The sequence below is a fragment of the Rattus norvegicus genome, chromosome 3, assembly GCF_021556685.1.
Source record: "Rattus norvegicus strain SHRSP/BbbUtx chromosome 3, alternate assembly SHRSP_T2T, whole genome shotgun sequence".
In the NCBI taxonomy this organism is placed as follows: domain Eukaryota; kingdom Metazoa; phylum Chordata; class Mammalia; order Rodentia; family Muridae; genus Rattus; species Rattus norvegicus.
Window position 1 is genome coordinate 63,191,249 of NC_141536.1, and position 8,676 is coordinate 63,199,924.

An 8,676-nucleotide genomic window follows, 5' to 3' on the forward strand; every position below is an offset into this window, starting at 1 on the left:
TCCCAATAAGTTAGTTGAATAGGACGAAGTCTCCTTTTCCTCTGATACTTAAAACATGCATGCCTGCTATATAGCTAGGCATCCTTACACATCTAAGTACTCGGCAAATACCCACTCATTCGTCATTTTGCTACATCCTAGTGATGCACAAGTTGAATAATTATCCATTCATTTTCTTACGGCCCAGGCTCTTATCCATCGGTGTAGGCATGGTGCAGACAATGAGCAGACGTAGTAACCCAGGCACCAATAGGAAGATTGCTGTAACTGCAGAAGAGTCGTCGTGCCCAGAAATTGAAAAAGAATGTGAATTTATTTTTCTCCTTTCATGGGTTTCAAAAAAGAAGTGATTTTAATTTGGACCAAAGACCAAGAAGAGAACGAACAGGTGTGGGATTACGAGAGGGACACAGTAAGAACGCTGTGTGACTGTTAGAGAGCGCGGGGGTGGAGTGAGAAGGACAGCAGGTGTTGCTTTGCCATTGGAATTTAACAGTCACATCTCTGGGTTCTATGTCACGGTCATGCTTATCTACCCTACCAAAGAATGTGTCACATTATTCAGGCATATTTCCTTTTGAAAACATGGGCTGTGTGTTTGCACATATGTGTTTTCTAAAGGCTCATCAGAGATTCTTTTTATTATAGATTGACCCGGCTTCCAAGTGTGGTAAGAGGTCTCATCCGTCTTTATTTTCAATGTCTTTTTTGGGAAGTACCTTAGGCTATAAGCTGGTGCTGGCCATCTAACAATCATTTTGAACATGGTGGTCTGAACTGAAAAAATAGTATGTTGTCCAGAGGTGTATGATTTCAATGTGTAATCCTTATAATATTCTTAGATGAATTCCTCTGACCCTATCCTGGGAATTGCCAGCTTTGGAAATAAAGTTCTATGGAGGATTTGAACTTTGACATAGGTCTTAAAAGGATAAAAAGAAAGTGATGGCTGCCCAGGCCTCAGAAACTTCACAAATTAGGTAGTCAAGTAAGAAAACTCAGGGCAGGAAGCACAGAGCAAGATCGAAAGCACTGAGTCACCGGGTACAAAACATGGTATCTGCCTGCACATTTTGGCCTTAATCCATGGATACTTTCAGAGTAGCTGCATTTTGAGAACATAGGGCTACCGTGGTTTAAATAGTTCTATCTGGGAAGAAAAGAAAAGCTGTAAACCACACTCCGGTGTGGACAGAGAATAAGGAATGCCACTAGATAATATTTGGAGAGCATACGAATGGTGAGAAGACTTGAATTGTGGCTGTGGTATTGAACACAAAGAGAAAGGGGAAAGGTGGAGATGTGTTCTGAAAGCATGGTCAGTCCACACATAGCTGAAACGGGGAGGGGCTGTGTTCATGGCAGGCTGAGGCTCTGGTCTAACCAAGGCTGTTTCTGGGAATAGAAAGCGGAAGCACTAAAGAACGAGGATGCTAATGTTTCAGGGAAAATATGATGAGTTAATTAGCTACACATATGTAATGTAAGTCGAGATAATAGACTGCTTTTCAAACTAGATGTTTGAGGTCAGAGGAAATTAAGCCTCTGCCAATGCTCTGACATCCGTGTTCATTTCTCTTTTGGTGCTGACTGTGGTAGATGAAGATGAAAGGTGGATTGCCATGGCCACGTTTGTTTAGATTAAGCACAACATTGTCCTCATCTGAATACCTAGCTCTCTCACTGCTTAGCCTCTGTTCGTACTAATAGGCTTTCTTACCTCCATCTAACTCAGCTGTCTCTGTGAAATCCCCAGCAAATAGAGAGTATCTGTCTCCCTTTTTACTGCTGTATGACAGCTGGAAAAGGTTACTGGTTCTGAACCCAGATAGCTTCTGTCTCATTCTCCCGCTGAACTCCCATAATTAATCTTTTCCAGACTGACAATAATTCCACTGTCTTCATTTCAGAGAAACTCGTGGTTTTCTAACACTTCAGATAACTCATTACTGGGTTAGAAAGGAATGGCGATACTCCATCAGGCTCCTCCGGTCTCTCCGTGTGCTGTCGGGTCAATGCTCTCAGCACAGCTAAGCAGGGACAGATGGTGCCCATTCCCTCAGTGACAGAACCATCTAGCAATGTCAAAGGCATTTACATCCTTGAGAGAGAAATGCTTTATGACTAAAAGTTTCCCACCATGTGTACTTCAGGATACAGAAATGAAACTCCAGGAACAATTCATGTCCAATTATGTTAAACTTTAATTACATGAATCATTTAAAAATAAACTATGTTGCTCTCTTCTGTTAGCAATTCTCCAAGGACCCTTCCTAAAAGGGCATTAGTGCACTTGACTTGAAGGTCTCTACAGTAATGATCATGTAAAACTCAAGGTTGGACACATGTTCTACTGTGAAGACATACTTAAACCACTAAAGAGAAAGGAAAAGGGGGAGAGGGAAAGATGCTTACGAAATGGCTGCCAATCCAAATTGTATGGACAAAGCTTTTTTTCTTATTTTTATTGGATATTTTATTTATTTACATTTCAAATGTCATCCCCTTTCCCAGTTTCCCCTCCGGAAACCTATCCTATCCCCCCTCTCCCTGTTTCTATGAGGGTGTTCCCTCACCGACCCATTCACTCCTACCTCACTGCCCTGGCATTCCGCCTACACTAGGGCATCAAGCCTTCACAGGATCAAGGGCCTCTCCTCCCATTGATGCCAGGTAAGTTCATCCTCTGCTATATATGCAGCTGGAGCCATGGTGGACAAAACCTTTTCTATTTCTTTAACTACAATCCTTAACCTTTATGGATAACACAAGTTTTTGTTTGTTTGATTGATTTTGTAAATACAAACTCATAACCTCTGTTTAAATAACAGAAGTCTGAAAGTTGAATGTAATGTAATAGGCCTGCAATACTATCTGTAGGGAAGACAAAGTAAGAGGAGTTGGGGTTTGAGTCCAGTAAGAGGAGTAGGGGGAGAAATAAATTTGAAGAGTTTAGTGATTTGAATTTTAGTCTCATGTGATCTTTATTAACTGACTTATTTTCTGAATCTCAGATTTCTCATAAAGAACAAAACTATATGGCCATGATCTCCCATGTTTCTGAAATATCAACAGTATGATTTGCCCAGATAGAAACAGTGAACTGATTGCAATATGAAATAGTTTGCAGAAATATATTTTTCTGAGGTTCAGCAGATAAAGTCCTTGATAGTGAGACATGAAGACCTGAACTGAGATCACCCTTTTCCTCTTAAAAAACACTAGGCATGGCAGTGTACGCTTGTAATTCCAGAGATAGGAGACAGAAGGAAGAGGATCCCTAGAGCTTGCTAATGAGCCAATATAGACCTGACTTCAAGTTGGCAAACTCTGGGTTCAGTGACAGTGCCTTTTCCAAAAATGTTTGGGGAATATGATCAAAGAACATGTAGACCTCTGCCATCCATGGAGCATATACCTGCACGCACATGTGTGTTCGATACACATAAACACATATGTTAATTTTATAACAAAGTTCATGTTTTTAGAGTCTGAAATAACTAAAAACTCTATTATTTTTGTCTTTGTCTTATTTGGAGATGACAGTAATTCTAATCTTCAATATATCAGACCTAGGAGCACAATTCCATGTCTACTATGTTAATTTCACTTCTGAGTGTTTCTACCACCAAAGTTGTATTAAGAGTTAAGCTATAGTTATGTTAAAGAAAACATATGCATTGTATAGACTTGCATTTGCTCCTTATTATTTTACCATTATATTTAAAGTATCATGGAGTAAAGTGGGCCCAACAAGAAAGTCTTTAATCGGCAAACACCCGCAAATGTAGCTGAAGTAAGCATCTTAGTTGATGGCAGGTTTATGACTCACCAAGGTGATCCGTCCCTCAGTCCCTCGTTTGCCCATTCCTTCCAAACTCATCAGTATTACATCAGTATTGTGGCCTGAAAAGCTCACAGCATGCACACAAATTGCATTGGAGTGGTCACTTAAAGAGTCTAAACCATGAAGGAAGGTTGGAAGTCAAGTGCTAATTTGTTATTCCAATCCTTTCCTGTTGTGTTGAGAAGAAATTGCTAACGTATAAGGTGAGGAGGCAAATGCAAGTCTAATCTTTATTTTCTTTCTGTAATAAAGGGACATCCCTGGGGTAGAGTTGGCCCTGGTTGACCAGAGGTAAGTGTGAGGAGCAGCCTGTGCTGTTATCTTGGTCAGGTTTTGTCCCTAGGCTGCTCTGGGCATCTGCTTCCTCTCTGTTGAGTATATGACTGTCATATGATACTTTAATTTTAGATTCTTTGTTATGAAAATTTCCCTAACCATAGAAAAGTTGAAAAATATTATAATGTACTTTCCCAGCCACACCATCTGGATTCACATCTGGTGAGGGCCATCTCGTTGTGTTAAACCACAGTGAAGGGCATGGCACGAGACAGAGCAAGCATGGGATGTCATATCTGTGCTTCTTCTGACAAAGCCACTGAGGTCATCATGGAGGTCCCACTCTTTATCCTCTTCTGACCCTCATTGCCTCCAGAGACTCACATTCTAACGACCATAAATTTGGGGTTACGTTTTCAGTACATGAACTTTTAAGGAGCACATTCACTCAAGCAAGACCATTATCCCTTCCTACTCTATCTTTTTCCAGCTTATACCTCAACCTGTCATGCAGCGCCCATTAGAACAGCATTGCAATGCTGTGAGCATCTAGGGGCTTCTGTTCAAGAGCAGATCAGAAGAGTCCTCTTGCTTACAGTCAACTGCTGTGTGTCGTTAGGTTATGACAGTTGGCTCCTGTCAGAAAGACACTAGTTAATGTGACATGTGCAGTAAATCCCACAAATAGCACATACTGTATTTTAGTACATATGGAATGTTAGAAAACAGAATTTTTCATTCTTATAAGACAATCTGTGTTTTACATGCCTAAGCATATGATGTCATATTTTAGAAGGTCTCATTCATCTTTGCTAATGAAGTTTGGTAGAATCAGAGAGAGCCCTGTGCAAAGTTGTCAAGGGTACCATGGAATGACGAATGCAGACATGAAAGAAATATGACAGAAGTAGTCTCTCTTGGAGACTAAAGGCAGAAGATATGTGTACTGCTGTTCTGTGTTTGAAAGTTTTTATAATGAAAAGTTTAGAACACAACCCAGTAAAAACCCATCTACTTTGCAGGAGAGGTAATTTACCCAGACATAGCAATACACTGATGTATGCTGTAGACAGAGAATTGGATCATGTGGCTTTACTGCCTCATATCATGAAGTGGATATTATTTTAAGTTAATTTGAAATACAATACATAAACAGCTAAATACACATATTTTAGTGGCAGCATGTAATATTTCGTCATAGATATTGATTGTTTGATGCTTAAATTGACCTAAAAATAACCATTAACCCAAACTCTCATCATTTCTCCATGTGTGCACCTGCACACATGCACGCACATGTGTCTGCCTGTGGCAGTTCATGGTCATTCTCCATGGTCTTCCATGGTCATTCTCTACCTCAGGTTTTAAGACATGGTCTCTCACTGAACCACCTGGAGTTCATTAATTCAGCTAGGTTTGCTGGCTTGTCAGCTTTAGCTCTAGGGAATCCACTTTCCACATGAGTACTGAATATCTAAATCTGGGTGACCACCATTTCACAGCAAGCACTTGGCCAGTAGAGAGTCATTTCCCCCAAGGCCTAATCATTTCGTTGTAGTAAAAGCAGTCAAAATTCTTCCTTCTAGGATTTGGGGTGATAAATTCTATTTCTGGCACCCATATAATGGAAGGAGAGAATAAATTTTAGATATTGTTCTCCATATATGTTCTGGGGTACAAATGCACAGGTTCACATGTGCATGCACACATATATGCACACATGCATACACACACAAATAAATGTAATAAAATGTATTTTCCTGTAAAACAAATATATGGATTTGATATGTTCTTCAGCATTGTCAATGAGATCATCATGCAAACAAGATTGATTAAGGTATGTTGGTGGGAGCTTCAAGAAAGAAGGAAAGGTAGCCAAACAGAAAAGAAAGACTGACAGAATCTTTGAAATGTTGAAAATGATCTCACTCAGCATATCATGTTGGAATTTAGAAGGTCTGATGTCAAAATCAATAAAAATGTTTTCAGCTATCAATTAAACCCTTCCCTGATACAGAAGCCCCGACGAAGCCATTTTTTCAATGCTCTGCTTCATACTTTATGAAGTAAAGCTCACACTGCCGAGCACATGTAGAAGTGGAGATGTGTCAAGACACTAATTAATAAAATATGTTCTAAACATCTTTATTTGACAAGACTTAAACTTTATAGTTTCCTGAATTTTTCTCATTTATAATAATATTCACAGCTGGACTTAGTGGCATACATGTGTCATCTTCAACATTTAGAAGGTATAGCCAGGACAAGCAAGAGCTCCAAGTTAGCCTTGGCTAAATAGCAAGATCCTGTCTAATTCATTTCATCTAGAATAGTTTAACCAAGGAAAGAAGACCTACTCCAACTATGGATGGAACCATCACATGCCCATGAACAAGGGAATCCTAGACTAAATAGAAAGAAAAGTGAACTGAGTATCAGTATCCATTTCCCTCTCTTTCCTGACTATGTACATGGAGTAGCCACCTGGCTTGTACTCCTGTTGCCACATATAAAGCTGCTCTCGTGGCCGTGCATGTGCCACCTTGATTAATTGATTAACTGGAATGTAAGCCCAACTAACCCCCTAGGTTGAATATCAGACCCTTTGTCACAACAGGAAACAAGCAATCTAAAGTGCTGATAGATGAATGGATATGTAACAGATAGGTAGATCAATAGATAGTGGATGGATAAATAGAAACATATAGATAGGTGATAAATAGAAGATAGGTGATAGATAGTAACTAATCAAAATTAACCCAAGGCATTGTGAAGGCTGAAAAGTTCTAGGATCTGTAGTCTGCAGACCTGGAAACCAAGAAGGCCAGTATCATCAGTTCAAATCAAAGGCTAATGACAGGAAAAAGCCTAAACCATACCTCATCTCAAATACCATCGTGAAGAGAGATGAGTTCACTCCTTCCCATCCTCTTGTTCCACTCAGGCCTGCAAGGGGTATTGGGAAGGCACGACGGTTCCCTGGCCCCACAAATTCAAATGTTAATGTTCCAGAAGCATTTTCAAAACTCTATCCAGAAATAATGTTTAGACAAACATCTGGGCACTGATGGCCCATTCAGGTTGACGCATAAAAGTTATCAATATATTTGTTTTCCTTCTCTTCCCTCTTCTCTATTATTGTTTTATATTACAGCTCCCCAAAATCAAGTGTTTAGGTGAAAGCTTGCGGAAAATAGTTAACTGAGGAATTCCACCATGGGAAAACAATGAGGACAATGGTACTAGAAAAGAAAGGAAGCCAAGTCAATGCGAGGCTGAAGCAAGCCCTAGAAAGACAAAGACACTCTCCAGGTGTGTGGACACCTTGCAGAGATTGCCCTGTGCAGTGCCTGAGAAGCTGGGGTATTAATACCTACCAGGTCAGCAAAGGGACACTGCTAGTAGGTGACTTCTGAGGAAGTATCATTGGTACTACTTTGGGAAGCTGTTTATGTCTGAAATGTCCCCTATAGGCTCATGTGCTAGAATCCCAGATCCACAGCTGAGGTGTTCCTTTCAGAAGTTGTACGTGAGACCTAACCAATCACTGAGTAGACCTGGAGGAATAGAGATGCTCTGGGTGAGTTATATTCCAAGGTAGAGCATGGGATGATACAGACTCCGTAACCCCAATGCTGCCTCATCCTGGCATCATATCCTTTTCTATGATTCCAAATTATCAGGTGAAAATGCCAGTCTTTGCTCTGTAAGACAGTTGAGCTGAATGCCAACATTTCCTTTATTGCTACCGATGACATTTCACTACTTATAATTATGCTCTTGAATCCTTTGTTACTGTTCTATGCCAAAACTGTCTCAAACTAAAGCCCTTAGATAATGATGAAGAGTCATCCACATCGGAACTTGCTCTAACATGGTTAGAAAGTGCAGCAGTTGGTGGGTAAGTCACGGCTTTTTAAAAGCATGTAGCTTTGCACTTTGAACTCTTTTTTTCGCTTTGGCATTTTCTTTGACTGATATATCAGTTTATTTTTATTGTATGTTCTATGCCCAAGATTCTTTCTTCTAACTCTTATATTCTTTTTTTCTTTTCTTTTATTGGGTATTTTATTTATTTATATTTCAAATGTTATCCACTTACTCGGTTTCCCCTCCTGAAACCCCCACCCACCTCCTCCCTCTGCTTCTATCAGGGTGCTCCCCCACCCACCCACCCACCCACTCCTGCCTTCCTGCCCTGGCATTCCTCTACACTGGAGCATCAAGCCTTCACAGGACCTCTCCTTCCATTGATGCCTGACAAGGCCAGCCTCTGATACATATGCAGCTGGAGCCATGGGTAGCTCAATGTGTACTCTTTGGTTGATAGTTTAGTCCCTGGGAGCTCTGGGGGGGGGTGTCTGATATTGTTTCTCTTCCTATGGGGTTGCAAACCCCTTCAGCTCCTTCAACCCTTTCTCTAACTCCTCAATTGAGGACTCCATTCTCAGTTTACCACCTCTGTATTTGTTAGGCTCTGGCAAAGCCTCTCAGGAGACAGGTATATCAGGCTCCTGTCAGCTTGCACTTCTTGGCATCTGCAATAATGTCTG